We start from the raw sequence: 25914 nt of genomic DNA, 5'->3' as shown, positions 1-25914 counted from the left end.
CAGGGCAGTAAAGCGACTCTCCTCGAGGCAAGGGCTGACGTTCGGTCTCCAGGTAGGTCTAGAGCGTAGCAGCATGAGCTCCCAACCAGGCCCTGGGCGCACCATGTTTTACGAGGGGGAGCTCATTTGCTTGCCAGAGCCATGCCTACCGTGACGAGAGGCCCATCAGAAAGGGTGTCTCTCCGTGTAATTCAAGGCCCGACCGAGGGAACTTTCGAACCGGGAAAGACGGCCTGTGCCTTCAGGCCCGCATTTCAAGCCAGACAGGCAGTAAACGTAACCTGGGGGTTCAACAAGCCGCAAACCACACAAGGTACACAATGGGCCCCTCCCTGAATCAACTTGTTTACGCAGGGTGTTCTGCGTGGAGCGAACGGCCTCAACCGAGGCAGGCTCTCGTTAGGCCTATAAGCGTCTGCCTGTTTCCAAAAGACCGAAGTGTTCCAGCCTGAAGCACTCTGCTTCAGTCGCCGCTGCAGTGCAAGCCGGCTGTCTCCGTGAGTAGAGTGACTTTCCAACCGAGGTGCCAGAAGGCGTTCTCAGCAGACTATTTCCTCAGTGCAGCCGAGAGACGGTCAATGTGGAAACCTTCCAGGGCACGGTGGACTGGCTAGAAATGCGTTCCTGATGCTGTTGGCGTGCCGAGGAATCGGAGCCGTCCCATTTAAAAGCGCTGGGTGTCGTCCTGACCTCGGCGTACACAGTAGGCCCCTCTCTCAAGGGCCTAGGGGCCTGGGTGTGGCACAGCATGCCCACAGGGGCCGGGGGTTTTCGCAGGGAAAAGGGTGCACACCTGAAGCGTCTAGGAGTCCTGAAAAGGGCAGCACCGTTCCAGTAAAGCACTACAGTGACTGAGACCTCAGAGAGCTTGCTGTATGCTCCGTTCCTGCAGGGAGACTCAAAGCCTTTCTCGAGGCATGCCCTCAAGTGGCCGTTCCCTGTAGTCCTACGGCCTGACAGGGGGAGCTTCCAACACGGCTCCGGAAGCACCCTGATTCTTTAGAGAAAATGCCTTCTCTTTCCCGAGCCCTGCGCCCAGGGCCTAGAGGCCCCTCACAAACGGTGTTATTCAGGTAGCTTCAAGGCAGCACGAATGGAGCTTTCAAAATGGGACTACAAGGCTTCCGCCCTCAGACCCCCGCTTTCAGTGCCCACGTGGTTCACCCCCTTGTGATTTCTAGTACGTGCACAGGGACACTAGCTACACACTCGCTCCTTCCCTGAATCCACTTTTCTTCACAGGGTGCTCTGCCTGTAGCCAACCCCCTGACCCGAGGAACCCTCTGGGTAGGCTCGATCGGGCCTTAGCCTCTACTGAAAGGCCGGCAGTGTAAGAGGAAGCACTGTACTTTAGTGGCAGCAGGAACGCAAGCTGACTTTCTCCCATAGGAATGGTGCCCTCGGCTAGGGGTTCCTAGAAGGCCCGCGAAGCAGATTGTTTGCCTCAGTGCAGCTCAGACAGGGGCAATGAGGCAGAGGTCCTTGACAAGTAGGACGTGAGAGAACAGTTTCCCCGTAGCTGTTGCAGTGCTGAGGAACTCTAGCTCTCCCCAAGGAGGTGTGCTGTGCGTTGCCCTACGCTCGGCATACACAGAGTGACTGGGAAGGGCTTCCGGGCCTGGATGCCGCTGAGCAGGCCAGTGGAGCCTGCCGGTATTCAGTGGGCTTGCAGGGAATAGGGGGCAAACGCGAGGGGCCTGGGTGTCCTGAGCGGCGCACTACCTAGAAAAGAAAGCAGAACCGCGACGCAGGCCTCTTGGAAAGGGCTGCGCGCCTCCGCTTCAGCAGGGCAGTAAAGCGACTCTCCTCGAGGCAAGGGCTGACGTTCGGTCTCCAGGTAGGTCTAGAGCGTAGCAGCATGAGCTCCCAACCAGGCCCTGGGCGCACCATGTTTTACGAGGGGCAGCTCATTTGCTTGCCAGAGCCATGCCTACCGTGACGAGAGGCCCGTCAGAAAGGGTGTCTCTCCGTGTAATTCAAGGCCCGACCGAGGGAACTTTCGAACCGGGAAAGACGGCCTGTGCCTTCAGGCCCGCATTTCAAGCCAGACAGGCAGTAAACGTAACCTGGGATTCAACAAGCCGCAAACCACACAAGGTACACAATGGGCCCCTCCCTGAATCAACTTGTTTACGCAGGGTGTTCTGCGTGGAGCGAACGGCCTCAACCGAGGCAGGCTCTCGTTAGGCCTATAAGCGTCTGCCTGTTTCCAAAAGACCGAAGTGTTCCAGCCTGAAGCACTCTGCTTCAGTCGCCGCTGCAGTGCAAGCCGGCTTTCTCCGTGAGTAGAGTGACTTTCCAACCGAGGTGCCAGAAGGCGTTCTCAGCAGACTATTTCCTCAGTGCAGCCGAGAGACGGTCAATGTGGAAACCTTCCAGGGCACGGTGGACTGGCTAGAAATGCGTTCCTGATGCTGTTGGCGTGCCGAGGAATCGGAGCCGTCCCATTTAAAAGCGCTGGGTGTCGTCCTGACCTCGGCGTACACAGTAGGCCCCTCTCTCAAGGGCCTAGGGGCCTGGGTGTGGCACAGCATGCCCACAGGGGCCGGGGGTTTTCGCAGGGAAAAGGGTGCACACCTGAAGCGTCTAGGAGTCCTGAAAAGGGCAGCACCGTTCCAGTAAAGCACTACAGTGACTGAGACCTCAGAGAGCTTGCTGTATGCTCCGTTCCTGCAGGGAGACTCAAAGCCTTTCTCGAGGCATGCCCTCAAGTGGCCGTTCCCTGTAGTCCTACGGCCTGACAGGGGTAGCTGCCAACACGGCTCCGGAAGCACCCTGATTCTTTAGAGAAAATGCCTTCTCTTTCCCGAGCCCTGCGCCCAGGGCCTAGAGGCCCCTCACAAACGGTGTTATTCAGGTAGCTTCAAGGCAGCACGAATGGAGCTTTCAAAATGGGACTACAAGGCTTCCGCCCTCAGACCCCCGCTTTCGGTGCCCACGTGGTTCACCCCCTTGTGATTTCTAGTACGTGCACAGGGACACTAGCTACACACTCGCTCCTTCCCTGAATCCACTTTTCTTCACAGGGTGCTCTGCCTGTAGCCAACCCCCTGACCCGAGGAACCCTCTGGGTAAGCTCGATCGGGCCTTAGCCTCTACTGAAAGGCCGGCAGTGTAAGAGGAAGCACTGTACTTTAGTGGCAGCAGGAACGCAAGCTGACTTTCTCCCATAGGAATGGTGCCCTCGGCTAGGGGTTCCTAGAAGGCCCACGAAGCAGATTGTTTGCCTCAGTGCAGCTCAGACAGGGGCAATGAGGCAGAGGTCCTTGACAAGTAGGACGTGAGAGAACAGTTTCCCCGTAGCTGTTGCAGTGCTGAGGAACTCTAGCTCTCCCCAAGGAGGTGTGCTGTGCGTTGCCCTACGCTCGGCATACACAGAGTGACTGGGAAGGGCTTCCGGGCCTGGATGCCGCTGAGCAGGCCAGTGGAGCCTGCCGGTATTCAGTGGGCTTGCAGGGAATAGGGTGCAAACGCGAGGGGCCTGGGTGTCCTGAGCGGTGCACTACCTAGAAAAGAAAGCAGAACCGCGACGCAGGCCTCTTGGAAAGGGCTGCGCGCCTCCGCTTCAGCAGGGCAGTAAAGCGACTCTCCTCGAGGCAAGGGCTGACGTTCGGTCTCCAGGTAGGTCTAGAGCGTAGCAGCATGAGCTCCCAACCAGGCCCTGGGCGCACCATGTTTTACGAGGGGGAGCTCATTTGCTTGCCAGAGCCATGCCTACCGTGACGAGAGGCCCGTCAGAAAGGGTGTCTCTCCGTGTAATTCAAGGCCCGACCGAGGGAACTTTCGAACCGGGAAAGACGGCCTGTGCCTTCAGGCCCGCATTTCAAGCCAGACAGGCAGTAAACGTAACCTGGGGGTTCAACAAGCCGCAAACCACACAAGGTACACAATGGGCCCCTCCCTGAATCAACTTGTTTACGCAGGGTGTTCTGCGTGGAGCGAACGGCCTCAACCGAGGCAGGCTCTCGTTAGGCATATAAGCGTCTGCCTGTTTCCAAAAGACCGAAGTGTTCCAGCCTGAAGCACTCTGCTTCAGTCGCCGCTGCAGTGCAAGCCGGCTTTCTCCGTGAGTAGAGTGACTTTCCAACCGAGGTGCCAGAAGGCGTTCTCAGCAGACTATTTCCTCACTGCAGCTGAGAGACGGTCAATGTGGAAACCTTCCAGGGCACGGTGGACTGGCTAGAAATGCGTTCCTGATGCTGTTGGCGTGCCGAGGAATCGGAGCCGTCCCATTTAAAAGCGCTGGGTGTCGTCCTGACCTCGGCATACACAGTAGGCCCCTCTCTCAAGGGCCTAGGGGCCTGGGTGTGGCACAGCACGCCCACAGGGGCCGGGGGTTTTCGCAGGGAAAAGGGTGCACACCTGAAGCGTCTAGGAGTCCTGAAAAGGGCAGCACCGTTCCAGTAAAGCACTACAGTGACTGAGACCTCAGAGAGCTTGCTGTATGCTCCGTTCCTGCAGGGAGACTCAAAGCCTTTCTCGAGGCATGCCCTCAAGTGGCCGTTCCCTGTAGTCCTACGGCCTGACAGGGGGAGCTGCCAACACGCCTCCGGAAGCACCCTGATTCTTTAGAGAAAATGCCTTCTCTTTCCCGAGCCCTGCGCCCAGGGCCTAGAGGCCCCTCACAAACGGTGTTATTCAGGTAGCTTCAAGGCAGCACGAATGGAGCTTTCAAAATGGGACGACAAGGCTTCCGCCCTCAGACCCCCGCTTTCAGTGCCCACGTGGTTCACCCCCTTGTGATTTCTAGTACGTGCACAGGGACACTAGCTACACACTCGCTCCTTCCCTGAATCCACTTTTCTTCACAGGGTGCTCTGCCTGTAGCCAACCCCCTGACCCGAGGAACCCTCTGGGTAGGCTCGATCGGGCCTTAGCCTCTACTTAAAGGCCGGCAGTGTAAGAGGAAACACTGTACTTTAGTGGCAGCAGGAACGCAAGCTGACTTTCTCCCATAGGAATGGTGCCCTCGGCTAGGGGTTCCTAGAAGGCCCGCGAAGCAGATTGTTTGCCTCAGTGCAGCTCAGACAGGGGCAATGAGGCAGAGGTCCTTGACAAGTAGGACGTGAGAGAACAGTTTCCCCGTAGCTGTTGCAGTGCTGAGGAACTCTAGCTCTCCCCAAGGAGGTGTGCTGTGCGTTGCCCTACGCTCGGCATACACAGAGTGACTGGGAAGGTCTTCCGGGCCTGGATGCCGCTGAGCAGGCCAGCGGAGCCTGTCGGTATTCAGTGGGCTTGCAGGGAATAGGGTGCAAACGCGAGGGGCCTGGGTGTCCTGAGCGGCGCACTACCTAGAAAAGAAAGCAGAACCGCGACGCAGGCCTCTTGGAAAGGGCTGCGCGCCTCCGCTTCAGCAGGGCAGTAAAGCGACTCTCCTCGAGGCAAGGGCTGACGTTCGGTCTCCAGGTAGGTCTAGAGCGTAGCAGCATGAGCTCCCAACCAGGCCCTGGGCGCACCATGTTTTACGAGGGGGAGCTCATTTGCTTGCCAGAGCCATGCCTACCGTGACGAGAGGCCCGTCAGAAAGGGTGTCTCCGTGTAATTCAAGGCCCGACCGAGGGAACTTTCGAACCGGGAAAGACGGCCTGTGCCTTCAGGCCCGCATTTCAAGCCAGACAGGCAGTAAACGTAACCTGGGGGTTCAACAAGCCGCAAACCACACAAGGTACACAATGGGCCCCTCCCTGAATCAACTTGTTTACGCAGGGTGTTCTGCGTGGAGCGAACGGCCTCAACCGAGGCAGGCTCTCGTTAGGCCTATAAGCGTCTGCCTGTTTCCAAAAGACCGAAGTGTTCCAGCCTGAAGCACTCTGCTTCAGTCGCCGCTGCAGTGCAAGCCGGCTTTCTCCGTGAGTAGAGTGACTTTCCAACCGAGGTGCCAGAAGGCGTTCTCAGCAGACTATTTCCTCAGTGCAGCCGAGAGACGGTCAATGTGGAAACCTTCCAGGGCACGGTGGACTGGCTAGAAATGTGTTCCTGATGCTGTTGGCGTGCCGAGGAATCGGAGCCGTCCCATTTAAAAGCGCTGGGTGTCGTCCTGACCTCGGCATACACAGTAGGCCCCTCTCTCAAGGGCCTAGGGGCCTGGGTGTGGCACAGCATGCCCACAGGGGCCGGGGGTTTTCGCAGGGAAAAGGGTGCACACCTGAAGCGTCTAGGAGTCCTGAAAAGGGCAGCACCTTTCCAGTAAAGCACTACAGTGACTGAGACCTCAGAGAGCTTGCTGTATGCTCCGTTCCTGCAGGGAGACTCAAAGCCTTTCTCGAGGCATGCCCTCAAGTGGCCGTTCCCTGTAGTCCTACGGCCTGACAGGGGGAGCTGCCAACACGGCTCCGGAAGCACCCTGATTCTTTAGAGAAAATGCCTTCTCTTTCCCGAGCCCTGTGCCCAGGGCCTAGAGGCCCCTCACAAACGGTGTTATTCAGGTAGCTTCAAGGCAGCACGAATGGAGCTTTCAAAATGGGACTACAAGGCTTCCGCCCTCAGACCCCCACTTTCAGTGCCCACGTGGTTCACCCCCTTGTGATTTCTAGTACGTGCACAGGGACACTAGCTACACACTCGCTCCTTCCCTGAATCCACTTTTCTTCACAGGGTGCTCTGCCTGTAGCCAACCCCCTGACCCGAGGAACCCTCTGGGTAGGCTCGATCGGGCCTTAGCCTCTACTGAAAGGCCGGCAGTGTAAGAGGAAGCACTGTACTTTAGTGGCAGCAGGAACGCAAGCTGACTTTCTCCCATAGGAATGGTGCCCTCGGCTAGGGGTTCCTAGAAGGCCCGCGAAGCAGATTGTTTGCCTCAGTGCAGCTCAGACAGGGGCAATGAGGCAGAGGTCCTTGACAAGTAGGACGTGAGAGAACAGTTTCCCCGTAGCTGTTGCAGTGCTGAGGAACTCTAGCTCTCCCCAAGGAGGTGTGCTGTGCGTTGCCCTACGCTCGGCATACACAGAGTGACTGGGAAGGGCTTCCGGGCCTGGATGCCGCTGAGCAGGCCAGTGGAGCCTGCCGGTATTCAGTGGGCTTGCAGGGAATAGGGTGCAAACGCGAGGGGCCTGGGTGTCCTGAGCGGCGCACTACCTAGAAAAGAAAGCAGAACCGCGACGCAAGCCTCTTGGAAAGGGCTGCGCGCCTCCGCTTCAGCAGGGCAGTAAAGCGACTCTCCTCGAGGCAAGGGCTGACGTTCGGTCTCCAGGTAGGTCTAGAGCGTAGCAGCATGAGCTCCCAACCAGGCCCTGGGCGCACCATGTTTTACGAGGGGGAGCTCATTTGCTTGCCAGAGCCATGCCTACCGTGACGAGAGGCCCGTCAGAAAGGGTGTCTCTCCGTGTAATTCAAGGCCCGACCGAGGGAACTTTCGAACCGGGAAAGACGGCCTGTGCCTTCAGGCCCGCATCTCAAGCCAGACAGGCAGTAAACGTAACCTGGGGGTTCAACAAGCCGCAAACCACACAAGGTACACAATGGGCCCCTCCCTGAATCAACTTGTTTACGCAGGGTGTTCCGCGTGGAGCGAACGGCCTCAACCGAGGCAGGCTCTCGTTAGGCCTATAAGCGTCTGCCTGTTTCCAAAAGACCGAAGTGTTCCAGCCTGAAGCACTCTGCTTCAGTCGCCGCTGCAGTGCAAGCCGGCTTTCTCCGTGAGTAGAGTGACTTTCCAACCGAGGTGACAGAAGGCGTTCTCAGCAGACTATTTCCTCAGTGCAGCCGAGGGACGGTCAATGTGGAAACCTTCCAGGGCACGGTGGACTGGCTAGAAATGCGGGCCTGATGCTGTTGGCGTGCCGAGGAATCGGAGCCGTCCCATTTAAAAGCGCTGGGTGTCGTCCTGACCTCGGCGTACACAGTAGGCCCCTCTCTCAAGGGCCTAGGGGCCTGGGTGTGGCACAGCATGCCCACAGGGGCCGGGGGTTTTCGCAGGGAAAAGGGTGCACACCTGAAGCGTCTAGGAGTCCTGAAAAGGGCAGCACCGTTCCAGTAAAGCACTACAGTGACTGAGACCTCAGAGAGCTTGCTGTATGCTCCGTTCCTGCAGGGAGACTCAAAGCCTTTCTCGAGGCATGCCCTCAAGTGGCCGTTCCCTGTAGTCCTACGGCCTGACAGGGGGAGCTGCCAACACGGCTCCGGAAGCACCCTGATTCTTTAGAGAAAATGCCTTCTCTTTCCCGAGCCCTGCGCCCAGGGCCTAGAGGCCCCTCACAAACGGTGTTATTCAGGTAGCTTCAAGGCAGCACGAATGGAGCTTTCAAAATGGGACTACAAGGCTTCTGCCCTCAGACCCCCGCTTTCAGTGCCCACGTGGTTCACCCCCTTGTGATTTCTAGTACGTGCACAGGGACACTAGCTACACACTCGCTCCTTCCCTGAATCCACTTTTCTTCACAGGGTGCTCTGCCTGTAGCCAACCCCCTGACCCGAGGAACCCTCTGGGTAGGCTCGATCGGGCCTTAGCCTCTACTGAAAGGCCGGCAGTGTAAGAGGAAGCACTGTACTTTAGTGGCAGCAGGAACGCAAGCTGACTTTCTCCCATAGGAATGGTGCCCTCGGCTAGGGGTTCCTAGAAGGCCCGCGAAGCAGATTGTTTGCCTCAGTGCAGCTCAGACAGGGGCAATGAGGCAGAGGTCCTTGACAAGTAGGACGTGAGAGAACAGTTTCCCCGTAGCTGTTGCAGTGCTGAGGAACTCTAGCTCTCCCCAAGGAGGTGTGCTGTGCGTTGCCCTACGCTCGGCATACTCAGAGTGACTGGGTGCCTGGATGCCGCTGAGCAGGCCAGTGGAGCCTGCCGGTATTCAGTGGGCTTGCAGGGAATAGGGTGCAAACGCGAGGGGCCTGGGTGTCCTGAGAGGCGCACTACCTAGAAAAGAAAGCAGAACCGCGACGCAGGCCTCTTGGAAAGGGCTGCGCGCCTCCGCTTCAGCAGGGCAGTAAAGCGACTCTCCTCGAGGCAAGGGCTGACGTTCGGTCTCCAGGTAGGTCTAGAGCGTAGCAGCATGAGCTCCCAACCAGGCCCTGGGCGCACCATGTTTTACGAGGGGGAGCTCATTTGCTTGCCAGAGCCATGCCTACCGTGACGAGAGGCCCGTCAGAAAGGGTGTCTCTCCGTGTAATTCAAGGCCCGACCGAGGGAACTTTCGAACCGGGAAAGACGGCCTGTGCCTTCAGGCCCGCATTTCAAGCCAGACAGGCAGTAAACGTAACCTGGGGGTTCAACAAGCCGCAAACCACACAAGGTACACAATGGGGCCCTCCCTGAATCAACTTGTTTACGCAGGGTGTTCTGCGTGGAGCGAACGGCCTCAACCGAGGCAGGCTCTCGTTAGGCCTATAAGCGTCTGCCTGTTTCCAAAAGACCGAAGTGTTCCAGCCTGAAGCACTCTGCTTCAGTCGCCGCTGCAGTGCAAGCCGGCTTTCTCCGTGAGTAGAGTGACTTTCCAACCGAGGTGACAGAAGGCGTTCTCAGCAGACTATTTCCTCAGTGCAGCCGAGGGACGGTCAATGTGGAAACCTTCCAGGGCACGGTGGACTGGCTAGAAATGCGGGCCTGATGCTGTTGGCGTGCCGAGGAATCGGAGCCGTCCCATTTAAAAGCGCTGGGTGTCGTCCTGACCTCGGCGTACACAGTAGGCCCCTCTCTCAAGGGCCTAGGGGCCTGGGTGTGGCACAGCACGCCCACAGGGGCCGGGGGTTTTCGCAGGGAAAAGGGTGCACACCTGAAGCGTCTAGGAGTCCTGAAAAGGGCAGCACCGTTCCAGTAAAGCACTACAGTGACTGAGACCTCAGAGAGCTTGCTGTATGCTCCGTTCCTGCAGGGAGACTCAAAGCCTTTCTCGAGGCATGCCCTCAAGTGGCCGTTCCCTGTAGTCCTACGGCCTGACAGGGGGAGCTGCCAACACGCCTCCGGAAGCACCCTGATTCTTTAGAGAAAATGCCTTCTCTTTCCCGAGCCCTGCGCCCAGGGCCTAGAGGCCCCTCACAAACGGTGTTATTCAGGTAGCTTCAAGGCAGCACGAATGGAGCTTTCAAAATGGGACGACAAGGCTTCCGCCCTCAGACCCCCGCTTTCAGTGCCCACGTGGTTCACCCCCTTGTGATTTCTAGTACGTGCACAGGGACACTAGCTACACACTCGCTCCTTCCCTGAATCCACTTTTCTTCACAGGGTGCTCTGCCTGTAGCCAACCCCCTGACCCGAGGAACCCTCTGGGTAGGCTCGATCGGGCCTTAGCCTCTACTTAAAGGCCGGCAGTGTAAGAGGAAACACTGTACTTTAGTGGCAGCAGGAACGCAAGCTGACTTTCTCCCATAGGAATGGTGCCCTCGGCTAGGGGTTCCTAGAAGGCCCGCGAAGCAGATTGTTTGCCTCAGTGCAGCTCAGACAGGGGCAATGAGGCAGAGGTCCTTGACAAGTAGGACGTGAGAGAACAGTTTCCCCGTAGCTGTTGCAGTGCTGAGGAACTCTAGCTCTCCCCAAGGAGGTGTGCTGTGCGTTGCCCTACGCTCGGCATACACAGAGTGACTGGGAAGGTCTTCCGGGCCTGGATGCCGCTGAGCAGGCCAGTGGAGCCTGTCGGTATTCAGTGGGCTTGCAGGGAATAGGGTGCAAACGCGAGGGGCCTGGGTGTCCTGAGCGGCGCACTACCTAGAAAAGAAAGCAGAACCGCGACGCAGGCCTCTTGGAAAGGGCTGCGCGCCTCCGCTTCAGCAGGGCAGTAAAGCGACTCTCCTCGAGGCAAGGGCTGACGTTCGGTCTCCAGGTAGGTCTAGAGCGTAGCAGCATGAGCTCCCAACCAGGCCCTGGGCGCACCATGTTTTACGAGGGGGAGCTCATTTGCTTGCCAGAGCCATGCCTACCGTGACGAGAGGCCCGTCAGAAAGGGTGTCTCCGTGTAATTCAAGGCCCGACCGAGGGAACTTTCGAACCGGGAAAGACGGCCTGTGCCTTCAGGCCCGCATTTCAAGCCAGACAGGCAGTAAACGTAACCTGGGGGTTCAACAAGCCGCAAACCACACAAGGTACACAATGGGCCCCTCCCTGAATCAACTTGTTTACGCAGGGTGTTCTGCGTGGAGCGAACGGCCTCAACCGAGGCAGGCTCTCGTTAGGCCTATAAGCGTCTGCCTGTTTCCAAAAGACCGAAGTGTTCCAGCCTGAAGCACTCTGCTTCAGTCGCCGCTGCAGTGCAAGCCGGCTTTCTCAGTGAGTAGAGTGACTTTCCAACCGAGGTGCCAGAAGGCGTTCTCAGCAGACTATTTCCTCAGTGCAGCCGAGAGACGGTCAATGTGGAAACCTTCCAGGGCACGGTGGACTGGCTAGAAATGCGTTCCTGATGCTGTTGGCGTGCCGAGGAATCGGAGCCGTCCCATTTAAAAGCGCTGGGTGTCGTCCTGACCTCGGCATACACAGTAGGCCCCTCTCTCAAGGGCCTAGGGGCCTGGGTGTGGCACAGCATGCCCACAGGGGCCGGGGGTTTTCGCAGGGAAAAGGGTGCACACCTGAAGCGTCTAGGAGTCCTGAAAAGGGCAGCACCGTTCCAGTAAAGCACTACAGTGACTGAGACCTCAGAGAGCTTGCTGTATGCTCCGTTCCTGCAGGGAGACTCAAAGCCTTTCTCGAGGCATGCCCTCAAGTGGCCGTTCCCTGTAGTCCTACGGCCTGACAGGGGGAGCTGCCAACACGGCTCCGGAAGCACCCTGATTCTTTAGAGAAAATGCCTTCTCTTTCCCGAGCCCTGCGCCCAGGGCCTAGAGGCCCCTCACAAACGGTGTTATTCAGGTAGCTTCAAGGCAGCACGAATGGAGCTTTCAAAATGGGACGACAAGGCTTCCGCCCTCAGGCCCCCGCTTTCAGTGCCCACGTGGTTCACCCCCTTGTGATTTCTAGTACGTGCACAGGGACACTAGCTACACACTCGCTCCTTCCCTGAATCCACTTTTCTTCACAGGGTGCTCTGCCTGTAGCCAACCCCCTGACCCGAGGAACCCTCTGGGTAGGCTCGATCGGGCCTTAGCCTCTACTGAAAGGCCGGCAGTGTAAGAGGAAGCACTGTACTTTAGTGGCAGCAGGAACGCAAGCTGACTTTCTCCCATAGGAATGGTGCCCTCGGCTAGGGGTTCCTAGAAGGCCCGCGAAGCAGATTGTTTGCCTCAGTGCAGCTCAGACAGGGGCAATGAGGCAGAGGTCCTTGACAAGTAGGACGTGAGAGAACAGTTTCCCCGTAGCTGTTGCAGTGCTGAGGAACTCTAGCTCTCCCCAAGGAGGTGTGCTGTGCGTTGCCCTACGCTCGGCATACACAGAGTGACTGGGAAGGGCTTCCGGGCCTGGATGCCGCTGAGCAGGCCAGTGGAGCCTGCCGGTATTCAGTGGGCTTGCAGGGAATAGGGGGCAAACGCGAGGGGCCTGGGTGTCCTGAGCGGCGCACTACCTAGAAAAGAAAGCAGAACCGCGACGCAGGCCTCTTGGAAAGGGCTGCGCGCCTCCGCTTCAGCAGGGCAGTAAAGCGACTCTCCTCGAGGCAAGGGCTGACGTTCGGTCTCCAGGTAGGTCTAGAGCGTAGCAGCATGAGCTCCCAACCAGGCCCTGGGCGCACCATGTTTTACGAGGGGGAGCTCATTTGCTTGCCAGAGCCATGCCTACCGTGACGAGAGGCCCGTCAGAAAGGGTGTCTCTCCGTGTAATTCAAGGCCCGACCGAGGGAACTTTCGAACCGGGAAAGACGGCCTGTGCCTTCAGGCCCGCATTTCAAGCCAGACAGGCAGTAAACGTAACCTGGGATTCAACAAGCCGCAAACCACACAAGGTACACAATGGGCCCCTCCCTGAATCAACTTGTTTACGCAGGGTGTTCTGCGTGGAGCGAACGGCCTCAACCGAGGCAGGCTCTCGTTAGGCCTATAAGCGTCTGCCTGTTTCCAAAAGGCCGAAGTGTTCCAGCCTGAAGCACTCTGCTTCAGTCGCCGCTGCAGTGCAAGCCGGCTTTCTCCGTGAGTAGAGTGACTTTCCAACCGAGGTGCCAGAAGGCGTTCTCAGCAGACTATTTCCTCAGTGCAGCCGAGAGACGGTCAATGTGGAAACCTTCCAGGGCACGGTGGACTGGCTAGAAATGCGTTCCTGATGCTGTTGGCGTGCCGAGGAATCGGAGCCGTCCCATTTAAAAGCGCTGGGTGTCGTCCTGACCTCGGCGTACACAGTAGGCCCCTCTCTCAAGGGCCTAGGGGCCTGGGTGTGGCACAGCATGCCCACAGGGGCCGGGGGTTTTCGCAGGGAAAAGGGTGCACACCTGAAGCGTCTAGGAGTCCTGAAAAGGGCAGCACCGTTCCAGTAAAGCACTACAGTGACTGAGACCTCAGAGAGCTTGCTGTATGCTCCGTTCCTGCAGGGAGACTCAAAGCCTTTCTCGAGGCATGCCCTCAAGTGGCCGTTCCCTGTAGTCCTACGGCCTGACAGGGGGAGCTGCCAACACGGCTCCGGAAGCACCCTGATTCTTTAGAGAAAATGCCTTCTCTTTCCCGAGCCCTGCGCCCAGGGCCTAGAGGCCCCTCACAAACGGTGTTATTCAGGTAGCTTCAAGGCAGCACGAATGGAGCTTTCAAAATGGGACTACAAGGCTTCCGCCCTCAGACCCCCGCTTTCGGTGCCCACGTGGTTCACCCCCTTGTGATTTCTAGTACGTGCACAGGGACACTAGCTACACACTCGCTCCTTCCCTGAATCCACTTTTCTTCACAGGGTGCTCTGCCTGTAGCCAACCCCCTGACCCGAGGAACCCTCTGGGTAAGCTCGATCGGGCCTTAGCCTCTACTGAAAGGCCGGCAGTGTAAGAGGAAGCACTGTACTTTAGTGGCAGCAGGAACGCAAGCTGACTTTCTCCCATAGGAATGGTGCCCTCGGCTAGGGGTTCCTAGAAGGCCCACGAAGCAGATTGTTTGCCTCAGTGCAGCTCAGACAGGGGCAATGAGGCAGAGGTCCTTGACAAGTAGGACGTGAGAGAACAGTTTCCCCGTAGCTGTTGCAGTGCTGAGGAACTCTAGCTCTCCCCAAGGAGGTGTGCTGTGCGTTGCCCTACGCTCGGCATACACAGAGTGACTGGGAAGGGCTTCCGGGCCTGGATGCCGCTGAGCAGGCCAGTGGAGCCTGCCGGTATTCAGTGGGCTTGCAGGGAATAGGGTGCAAACGCGAGGGGCCTGGGTGTCCTGAGCGGTGCACTACCTAGAAAAGAAAGCAGAACCGCGACGCAGGCCTCTTGGAAAGGGCTGCGCGCCTCCGCTTCAGCAGGGCAGTAAAGCGACTCTCCTCGAGGCAAGGGCTGACGTTCGGTCTCCAGGTAGGTCTAGAGCGTAGCAGCATGAGCTCCCAACCAGGCCCTGGGCGCACCATGTTTTACGAGGGGGAGCTCATTTGCTTGCCAGAGCCATGCCTACCGTGACGAGAGGCCCGTCAGAAAGGGTGTCTCTCCGTGTAATTCAAGGCCCGACCGAGGGAACTTTCGAACCGGGAAAGACGGCCTGTGCCTTCAGGCCCGCATTTCAAGCCAGACAGGCAGTAAACGTAACCTGGGGGTTCAACAAGCCGCAAACCACACAAGGTACACAATGGGCCCCTCCCTGAATCAACTTGTTTACGCAGGGTGTTCTGCGTGGAGCGAACGGCCTCAACCGAGGCAGGCTCTCGTTAGGCCTATAAGCGTCTGCCTGTTTCCAAAAGACCGAAGTGTTCCAGCCTGAAGCACTCTGCTTCAGTCGCCGCTGCAGTGCAAGCCGGCTTTCTCCGTGAGTAGAGTGACTTTCCAACCGAGGTGCCAGAAGGCGTTCTCAGCAGACTATTTCCTCAGTGCAGCCGAGAGACGGTCAATGTGGAAACCTTCCAGGGCACGGTGGACTGGCTAGAAATGCGTTCCTGATGCTGTTGGCGTGCCGAGGAATCGGAGCCGTCCCATTTAAAAGCGCTGGGTGTCGTCCTGACCTCGGCATACACAGTAGGCCCCTCTCTCAAGGGCCTAGGGGCCTGGGTGTGGCACAGCACGCCCACAGGGCCCGGGGGTTTTCGCAGGGAAAAGGGTGCACACCTGAAGCGTCTAGGAGTCCTGAAAAGGGCAGCACCTTTCCAGTAAAGCACTACAGTGACTGAGACCTCAGAGAGCTTGCTGTATGCTCCGTTCCTGCAGGGAGACTCAAAGCCTTTCTCGAGGCATGCCCTCAAGTGGCCGTTCCCTGTAGTCCTACGGCCTGACAGGGGGAGCTGCCAACACGCCTCCGGAAGCACCCTGATTCTTTAGAGAAAATGCCTTCTCTTTCCCGAGCCCTGCGCCCAGGGCCTAGAGGCCCCTCACAAACGGTGTTATTCAGGTAGCTTCAAGGCAGCACGAATGGAGCTTTCAAAATGGGACGACAAGGCTTCCGCCCTCAGACCCCCGCTTTCAGTGCCCACGTGGTTCACCCCCTTGTGATTTCTAGTACGTGCACAGGGACACTAGCTACACACTCGCTCCTTCCCTGAATCCACTTTTCTTCACAGGGTGCTCTGCCTGTAGCCAACCCCCTGACCCGAGGAACCCTCTGGGTAGGCTCGATCGGGCCTTAGCCTCTACTTAAAGGCCGGCAGTGTAAGAGGAAACACTGTACTTTAGTGGCAGCAGGAACGCAAGCTGACTTTCTCCCATAGGAATGGTGCCCTCGGCTAGGGGTTCCTAGAAGGCCCGCGAAGCAGATTGTTTGCCTCAGTGCAGCTCAGACAGGGGCAATGAGGCAGAGGTCCTTGACAAGTAGGACGTGAGAGAACAGTTTCCCCGTAGCTGTTGCAGTGCTGAGGAACTCTAGCTCTCCCCAAGGAGGTGTGCTGTGCGTTGCCCTACGCTCGGCATACACAGAGTGACTGGGAAGGTCTTCCGGGCCTGGATGCCGCTGAGCAGGCCAGCGGAGCCTGTCGGTATTCAGTGGGCTTGCAGGGAATAGGGTGCAAACGCGAGGGGCCTGGGTGTCCTGAGCGGCGCACTACCTAGAAAAGAAAGCAGAACCGCGACGCAGGCCTCTTGGAAAGGGCTGCGCGCCTCCGCTTCAGCAGGGCAGTAAAGCGACTCTCCTCGAGGCAAGGGCTGACGTTCGGTCTCCAGGTAGGTCTAGAGCGTAGCAGCATGAGCTCCCAACCAGGCCCTGGGCGCACCATGTTTTACGAGGGGGAGCTCATTTGCTTGCCAGAGCCATGCCTACCGTGACGAGAGGCCCGTCAGAAAGGGTGTCTCCGTGTAATTCAAGGCCCGACCGAGGGAACTTTCGAACCGGGAAAGACGGCCTGTGCCTTCAGGCCCGCATTTCAAGCCAGACAGGCAGTAAACGTAACCTGGGGGTTCAACAAGCCGCAAACCACACAAGGTACACAATGGGGCCCTCCCTGAATCAACTTGTTTACGCAGGGTGTTCTGCGTGGAGCGAACGGCCTCAACCGAGGCAGGCTCTCGTTAGGCCTATAAGCGTCTGCCTGTTTCCAAAAGACCGAAGTGTTCCAGCCTGAAGCACTCTGCTTCAGTCGCCGCTGCAGTGCAAGCCGGCTTTCTCCGTGAGTAGAGTGACTTTCCAACCGAGGTGACAGAAGGCGTTCTCAGCAGACTATTTCCTCAGTGCAGCCGATAGACGGTCAATGTGGAAACCTTCCAGGGCACGGTGGACTGGCTAGAAATGCGTTCCTGATGCTGTTGGCGTGCCGAGGAATCGGAGCCGTCCCATTTAAAAGCGCTGGGTGTCGTCCTGACCTCGGCATACACAGTAGGCCCCTCTCTCAAGGGCCTAGGGGCCTGGGTGTGGCACAGCATGCCCACAGGGGCCGGGGGTTTTCGCAGGGAAAAGGGTGCACACCTGAAGCGTCTAGGAGTCCTGAAAAGGGCAGCACCTTTCCAGTAAAGCACTACAGTGACTGAGACCTCAGAGAGCTTGCTGTATGCTCCGTTCCTGCAGGGAGACTCAAAGCCTTTCTCGAGGCATGCCCTCAAGTGGCCGTTCCCTGTAGTCCTACGGCCTGACAGGGGGAGCTGCCAACACGGCTCCGGAAGCACCCTGATTCTTTAGAGAAAATGCCTTCTCTTTCCCGAGCCCTGTGCCCAGGGCCTAGAGGCCCCTCACAAACGGTGTTATTCAGGTAGCTTCAAGGCAGCACGAATGGAGCTTTCAAAATGGGACTACAAGGCTTCCGCCCTCAGACCCCCGCTTTCAGTGCCCACGTGGTTCACCCCCTTGTGATTTCTAGTACGTGCACAGGGACACTAGCTACACACTCGCTCCTTCCCTGAATCCACTTTTCTTCACAGGGTGCTCTGCCTGTAGCCAACCCCCTGACCCGAGGAACCCTCTGGGTAGGCTCGATCGGGCCTTAGCCTCTACTGAAAGGCCGGCAGTGTAAGAGGAAGCACTGTACTTTAGTGGCAGCAGGAACGCAAGCTGACTTTCTCCCATAGGAATGGTGCCCTCGGCTAGGGGTTCCTAGAAGGCCCGCGAAGCAGATTGTTTGCCTCAGTGCAGCTCAGACAGGGGCAATGAGGCAGAGGTCCTTGACAAGTAGGACGTGAGAGAACAGTTTCCCCGTAGCTGTTGCAGTGCTGAGGAACTCTAGCTCTCCCCAAGGAGGTGTGCTGTGCGTTGCCCTACGCTCGGCATACACAGAGTGACTGGGAAGGGCTTCCGGGCCTGGATGCCGCTGAGCAGGCCAGTGGAGCCTGCCGGTATTCAGTGGGCTTGCAGGGAATAGGGTGCAAACGCGAGGGGCCTGGGTGTCCTGAGCGGCGCACTACCTAGAAAAGAAAGCAGAACCGCGACGCAGGCCTCTTGGAAAGGGCTGCGCGCCTCCGCTTCAGCAGGGCAGTAAAGCGACTCTCCTCGAGGCAAGGGCTGACGTTCGGTCTCCAGGTAGGTCTAGAGCGTAGCAGCATGAGCTCCCAACCAGGCCCTGGGCGCACCATGTTTTACGAGGGGGAGCTCATTTGCTTGCCAGAGCCATGCCTACCGTGACGAGAGGCCCGTCAGAAAGGGTGTCTCTCCGTGTAATTCAAGGCCCGACCGAGGGAACTTTCGAACCGGGAAAGACGGCCTGTGCCTTCAGGCCCGCATCTCAAGCCAGACAGGCAGTAAACGTAACCTGGGGGTTCAACAAGCCGCAAACCACACAAGGTACACAATGGGCCCCTCCCTGAATCAACTTGTTTACGCAGGGTGTTCCGCGTGGAGCGAACGGCCTCAACCGAGGCAGGCTCTCGTTAGGCCTATAAGCGTCTGCCTGTTTCCAAAAGACCGAAGTGTTCCAGCCTGAAGCACTCTGCTTCAGTCGCCGCTGCAGTGCAAGCCGGCTTTCTCCGTGAGTAGAGTGACTTTCCAACCGAGGTGACAGAAGGCGTTCTCAGCAGACTATTTCCTCAGTGCAGCCGAGGGACGGTCAATGTGGAAACCTTCCAGGGCACGGTGGACTGGCTAGAAATGCGGGCCTGATGCTGTTGGCGTGCCGAGGAATCGGAGCCGTCCCATTTAAAAGCGCTGGGTGTCGTCCTGACCTCGGCGTACACAGTAGGCCCCTCTCTCAAGGGCCTAGGGGCCTGGGTGTGGCACAGCATGCCCACAGGGGCCGGGGGTTTTCGCAGGGAAAAGGGTGCACACCTGAAGCGTCTAGGAGTCCTGAAAAGGGCAGCACCGTTCCAGTAAAGCACTACAGTGACTGAGACCTCAGAGAGCTTGCTGTATGCTCCGTTCCTGCAGGGAGACTCAAAGCCTTTCTCGAGGCATGCCCTCAAGTGGCCGTTCCCTGTAGTCCTACGGCCTGACAGGGGGAGCTGCCAACACGGCTCCGGAAGCACCCTGATTCTTTAGAGAAAATGCCTTCTCTTTCCCGAGCCCTGCGCCCAGGGCCTAGAGGCCCCTCACAAACGGTGTTATTCAGGTAGCTTCAAGGCAGCACGAATGGAGCTTTCAAAATGGGACTACAAGGCTTCTGCCCTCAGACCCCCGCTTTCAGTGCCCACTTGGTTCACCCCCTTGTGATTTCTAGTACGTGCACAGGGACACTAGCTACACACTCGCTCCTTCCCTGAATCCACTTTTCTTCACAGGGTGCTCTGCCTGTAGCCAACCCCCTGACCCGAGGAACCCTCTGGGTAGGCTCGATCGGGCCTTAGCCTCTACTGAAAGGCCGGCAGTGTAAGAGGAAGCACTGTACTTTAGTGGCAGCAGGAACGCAAGCTGACTTTCTCCCATAGGAATGGTGCCCTCGGCTAGGGGTTCCTAGAAGGCCCGCGAAGCAGATTGTTTGCCTCAGTGCAGCTCAGACAGGGGCAATGAGGCAGAGGTCCTTGACAAGTAGGACGTGAGAGAACAGTTTCCCCGTAGCTGTTGCAGTGCTGAGGAACTCTAGCTCTCCCCAAGGAGGTGTGCTGTGCGTTGCCCTACGCTCGGCATACTCAGAGTGACTGGGTGCCTGGATGCCGCTGAGCAGGCCAGTGGAGCCTGCCGGTATTCAGTGGGCTTGCAGGGAATAGGGTGCAAACGCGAGGGGCCTGGGTGTCCTGAGAGGCGCACTACCTAGAAAAGAAAGCAGAACCGCGACGCAGGCCTCTTGGAAAGGGCTGCGCGCCTCCGCTTCAGCAGGGCAGTAAAGCGACTCTCCTCGAGGCAAGGGCTGACGTTCGGTCTCCAGGTAGGTCTAGAGCGTAGCAGCATGAGCTCCCAACCAGGCCCTGGGCGCACCATGTTTTACGAGGGGGAGCTCATTTGCTTGCCAGAGCCATGCCTACCGTGACGAGAGGCCCGTCAGAAAGGGTGTCTCTCCGTGTAATTCAAGGCCCGACCGAGGGAACTTTCGAACCGGGAAAGACGGCCTGTGCCTTCAGGCCCGCATTTCAAGCCAGACAGGCAGTAAACGTAACCTGGGGGTTCAACAAGCCGCAAACCACACAAGGTACACAATGGGGCCCTCCCTGAATCAACTTGTTTACGCAGGGTGTTCTGCGTGGAGCGAACGGCCTCAACCGAGGCAGGCTCTCGTTAGGCCTATAAGCGTCTGCCTGTTTCCAAAAGACCGAAGTGTTCCAGCCTGAAGCACTCTGCTTCAGTCGCCGCTGCAGTGCAAGCCGGCTTTCTCCGTGAGTAGAGTGACTTTCCAACCGAGGTGACAGAAGGCGTTCTCAGCAGACTATTTCCTCAGTGCAGCCGAGGGACGGTCAATGTGGAAACCTTCCAGGGCACGGTGGACTGGCTAGAAATGCGGGCCTGATGCTGTTGGCGTGCCGAGGAATCGGAGCCGTCCCATTTAAAAGCGCTGGGTGTCGTCCTGACCTCGGCGTACACAGTAGGCCCCTCTCTCAAGGGCCTAGGGGCCTGGGTGTGGCACAGCATGCCCACAGGGGCCGGGGGTTTTCGCAGGGAAAAGGGTGCACACCTGAAGCGTCTAGGAGTCCTGAAAAGGGCAGCACCGTTCCAGTAAAGCACTACAGTGACTGAGACCTCAGAGAGCTTGCTGTATGCTCCGTTCCTGCAGGGAGACTCAAAGCCTTTCTCGAGGCATGCCCTCAAGTGGCCGTTCCCTGTAGTCCTACGGCCTGACAGGGGGAGCTGCCAACACGGCTCCGGAAGCACCCTGATTCTTTAGAGAAAATGCCTTCTCTTTCCCGAGCCCTGCGCCCAGGGCCTAGAGGCCCCTCACAAACGGTGTTATTCAGGTAGCTTCAAGGCAGCACGAATGGAGCTTTCAAAATGGGACTACAAGGCTTCCGCCCTCAGACCCCCGCTTTCAGTGCCCACGTGGTTCACCCCCTTGTGATTTCTAGTACGTGCACAGGGACACTAGCTACACACTCGCTCCTTCCCTGAATCCACTTTTCTTCACAGGGTGCTCTGCCTGTAGCCAACCCCCTGACCCGAGGAACCCTCTGGGTAGGCTCGATCGGGCCTTAGCCTCTACTGAAAGGCCGGCAGTGTAAGAGGAAGCACTGTACTTTAGTGGCAGCAGGAACGCAAGCTGACTTTCTCCCATAGGAATGGTGCCCTCGGCTAGGGGTTCCTAGAAGGCCCGCGAAGCAGATTGTTTGCCTCAGTGCAGCTCAGACAGGGGCAATGAGGCAGAGGTCCTTGACAAGTAGGACGTGAGAGAACAGTTTCCCCGTAGCTGTTGCAGTGCTGAGGAACTCTAGCTCTCCCCAAGGAGGTGTGCTGTGCGTTGCCCTACGCTCGGCATACACAGAGTGACTGGGAAGGGCTTCCGGGCCTGGATGCCGCTGAGCAGGCCAGTGGAGCCTGCCGGTATTCAGTGGGCTTGCAGGGAATAGGGTGCAAACGCGAGGGGCCTGGGTGTCCTGAGCGGCGCACTACCTAGAAAAGAAAGCAGAACCGCGACGCAAGCCTCTTGGAAAGGGCTGCGCGCCTCCGCTTCAGCAGGGCAGTAAAGCGACTCTCCTCGAGGCAAGGGCTGACGTTCGGTCTCCAGGTAGGTCTAGAGCGTAGCAGCATGAGCTCCCAACCAGGCCCTGGGCGCACCATGTTTTACGAGGGGGAGCTCATTTGCTTGCCAGAGCCATGCCTACCGTGACGAGAGGCCCATCAGAAAGGGTGTCTCTCCGTGTAATTCAAGGCCCGACCGAGGGAACTTTCGAACCGGGAAAGACGGCCTGTGCCTTCAGGCCCGCATTTCAAGCCAGACAGGCAGTAAACGTAACCTGGGGGTTCAACAAGCCGCAAACCACACAAGGTACACAATGGGCCCCTCCCTGAATCAACTTGTTTACGCAGGGTGTTCTGCGTGGAGCGAACGGCCTCAACCGAGGCAGGCTCTCGTTAGGCCTATAAGCGTCTGCCTGTTTCCAAAAGACCGAAGTGTTCCAGCCTGAAGCACTCTGCTTCAGTCGCCGCTGCAGTGCAAGCCGGCTTTCTCCGTGAGTAGAGTGACTTTCCAACCGAGGTGCCAGAAGGCGTTCTCAGCAGACTATTTCCTCAGTGCAGCCGAGGGACGGTCAATGTGGAAACCTTCCAGGGCACGGTGGACTGGCTAGAAATGCGGGCCTGATGCTGTTGGCGTGCCGAGGAATCGGAGCCGTCCCATTTAAAAGCGCTGGGTGTCGTCCTGACCTCGGCATACACAGTAGGCCCCTCTCTCAAGGGCCTAGGGGCCTGGGTGTGGCACAGCATGCCCACAGGGGCCGGGGGTTTTCGCAGGGAAAAGGGTGCACACCTGAAGCGTCTAGGAGTCCTGAAAAGGGCAGCACCGTTCCAGTAAAGCACTACAGTGACTGAGACCTCAGAGAGCTTGCTGTATGCTCCGTTCCTGCAGGGAGACTCAAAGCCTTTCTCGAGGCATGCCCTCAAGTGGCCGTTCCCTGTAGTCCCACGGCCTGACAGGGGGAGCTGCCAACACGGCTCCGGAAGCACCCTGATTCTTTAGAGAAAATGCCTTCTCTTTCCCGAGCCCTGCGCCCAGGGCCTAGAGGCCCCTCACAAACGGTGTTATTCAGGTAGCTTCAAGGCAGCACGAATGGAGCTTTCAAAATGGGACTACAAGGCTTCCGCCCTCAGACCCCCGCTTTCAGTGCCCACGTGGTTCACCCCCTTGTGATTTCTAGTACGTGCACAGGGACACTAGCTACACACTCGCTCCTTCCCTGAATCCACTTTTCTTCACAGGGTGCTCTGCCTGTAGCCAACCCCCTGACCCGAGGAACCCTCTGGGTAGGCTCGATCGGGCCTTAGCCTCTACTGAAAGGCCGGCAGTGTAAGAGGAAGCACTGTACTTTAGTGGCAGCAGGAACGCAAGCTGACTTTCTCCCATAGGAATGGTGCCCTCGGCTAGGGGTTCCTAGAAGGCCCGCGAAGCAGATTGTTTGCCTCAGTGCAGCTCAGACAGGGGCAATGAGGCAGAGGTCCTTGACAAGTAGGATGTGAGAGAACAGTTTCCCCGTAGCTGTTGCAGTGCTGAGGAACTCTAGCTCTCCCCAAGGAGGTGTGCTGTGCGTTGCCCTACGCTCGGCATACACAGAGTGACTGGGAAGGGCTTCCGGGCCTGGATGCCGCTGAGCAGGCCAGTGGAGCCTGCCGGTATTCAGTGGGCTTGCAGGGAATAGGGGGCAAACGCGAGGGGCCTGGGTGTCCTGAGCGGCGCACTACCTAGAAAAGAAAGCAGAACCGCGACGCAAGCCTCTTGGAAAGGGCTGCGCGCCTCCGCTTCAGCAGGGCAGTAAAGCGACTCTCCTCGAGGCAAGGGCTGACGTTCGGTCTCCAGGTAGGTCTAGAGCGTAGCAGCATGAGCTCCCAACCAGGCCCTGGGCGCACCATGTTTTACGAGGGGGAGCTCATTTGCTTGCCAGAGCCATGCCTACCGTGACGAGAGGCCCATCAGAAAGGGTGTCTCTCCGTGTAATTCAAGGCCCGACCGAGGGAACTTTCGAACCGGGAAAGACGGCCTGTGCCTTCAGGCCCGCATTTCAAGCCAGACAGGCAGTAAACGTAACCTGGGGGTTCAACAAGCCGCAAACCACACAAGGTACACAATGGGCCCCTCCCTGAATCAACTTGTTTACGCAGGGTGTTCTGCGTGGAGCGAACGGCCTCAACCGAGGCAGGCTCTCGTTAGGCCTATAAGCGTCTGCCTGTTTCCAAAAGACCGAAGTGTTCCAGCCTGAAGCACTCTGCTTCAGTCGCCGCTGCAGTGCAAGCCGGCTGTCTCCGTGAGTAGAGTGACTTTCCAACCGAGGTGCCAGAAGGCGTTCTCAGCAGACTATTTCCTCAGTGCAGCCGAGAGACGGTCAATGTGGAAACCTTCCAGGGCACGGTGGACTGGCTAGAAATGCGTTCCTGATGCTGTTGGCGTGCCGAGGAATCGGAGCCGTCCCATTTAAAAGCGCTGGGTGTCGTCCTGACCTCGGCGTACACAGTAGGCCCCTCTCTCAAGGGCCTAGGGGCCTGGGTGTGGCACAGCATGCCCACAGGGGCCGGGGGTTTTCGCAGGGAAAAGGGTGCACACCTGAAGCGTCTAGGAGTCCTGAAAAGGGCAGCACCGTTCCAGTAAAGCACTACAGTGACTGAGACCTCAGAGAGCTTGCTGTATGCTCCGTTCCTGCAGGGAGACTCAAAGCCTTTCTCGAGGCATGCCCTCAAGTGGCCGTTCCCTGTAGTCCTACGGCCTGACAGGGGGAGCTTCCAACACGGCTCCGGAAGCACCCTGATTCTTTAGAGAAAATGCCTTCTCTTTCCCGAGCCCTGCGCCCAGGGCCTAGAGGCCCCTCACAAACGGTGTTATTCAGGTAGCTTCAAGGCAGCACGAATGGAGCTTTCAAAATGGGACTACAAGGCTTCCGCCCTCAGACCCCCGCTTTCAGTGCCCACGTGGTTCACCCCCTTGTGATTTCTAGTACGTGCACAGGGACACTAGCTACACACTCGCTCCTTCCCTGAATCCACTTTTCTTCACAGGGTGCTCTGCCTGTAGCCAACCCCCTGACCCGAGGAACCCTCTGGGTAGGCTCGATCGGGCCTTAGCCTCTACTGAAAGGCCGGCAGTGTAAGAGGAAGCACTGTACTTTAGTGGCAGCAGGAACGCAAGCTGACTTTCTCCCATAGGAATGGTGCCCTCGGCTAGGGGTTCCTAGAAGGCCCGCGAAGCAGATTGTTTGCCTCAGTGCAGCTCAGACAGGGGCAATGAGGCAGAGGTCCTTGACAAGTAGGACGTGAGAGAACAGTTTCCCCGTAGCTGTTGCAGTGCTGCGGAACTCTAGCTCTCCCCAAGGAGGTGTGCTGTGCGTTGCCCTACGCTCGGCATACTCAGAGTGACTGGGTGCCTGGATGCCGCTGAGCAGGCCAGTGGAGCCTGCCGGTATTCAGTGGGCTTGCAGGGAATAGGGTGCAAACGCGAGGGGCCTGGGTGTCCTGAGAGGCGCACTACCTAGAAAAGAAAGCAGAACCGCGACGCAGGCCTCTTGGAAAGGGCTGCGCGCCTCCGCTTCAGCAGGGCAGTAAAGCGACTCTCCTCGAGGCAAGGGCTGACGTTCGGTCTCCAGGTAGGTCTAGAGCGTAGCAGCATGAGCTCCCAACCAGGCCCTGGGCGCACCATGTTTTACGAGGGGGAGCTCATTTGCTTGCCAGAGCCATGCCTACCGTGACGAGAGGCCCGTCAGAAAGGGTGTCTCTCCGTGTAATTCAAGGCCCGACCGAGGGAACTTTCGAACCGGGAAAGACGGCCTGTGCCTTCAGGCCCGCATTTCAAGCCAGACAGGCAGTAAACGTAACCTGGGGGTTCAACAAGCCGCAAACCACACAAGGTACACAATGGGGCCCTCCCTGAATCAACTTGTTTACGCAGGGTGTTCTGCGTGGAGCGAACGGCCTCAACCGAGGCAGGCTCTCGTTAGGCCTATAAGCGTCTGCCTGTTTCCAAAAGACCGAAGTGTTCCAGCCTGAAGCACTCTGCTTCAGTCGCCGCTGCAGTGCAAGCCGGCTTTCTCCGTGAGTAGAGTGACTTTCCAACCGAGGTGACAGAAGGCGTTCTCAGCAGACTATTTCCTCAGTGCAGCCGAGGGACGGTCAATGTGGAAACCTTCCAGGGCACGGTGGACTGGCTAGAAATGCGGGCCTGATGCTGTTGGCGTGCCGAGGAATCGGAGCCGTCCCATTTAAAAGCGCTGGGTGTCGTCCTGACCTCGGCATACACAGTAGGCCCCTCTCTCAAGGGCCTAGGGGCCTGGGTGTGGCACAGCATGCCCACAGGGGCCGGGGGTTTTCGCAGGGAAAAGGGTGCACACCTGAAGCGTCTAGGAGTCCTGAAAAGGGCAGCACCGTTCCAGTAAAACACTACAGTGACTGAGACCTCAGAGAGCTTGCTGTATGCTCCGTTCCTGCAGGGAGACTCAAAGCCTTTCTCGAGGCATGCCCTCAAGTGGCCGTTCCCTGTAGTCCTACGGCCTGACAGGGGGA

This window comes from Hyperoodon ampullatus (genome assembly GCF_949752795.1).
Source record: "Hyperoodon ampullatus genome assembly, chromosome: 12".
NCBI classification, from domain to species: Eukaryota; Metazoa; Chordata; class Mammalia; order Artiodactyla; family Ziphiidae; genus Hyperoodon; species Hyperoodon ampullatus.
The sequence above is the reverse complement of the archived record's forward strand: the minus strand, read 5'-3'. Positions refer to the sequence as shown.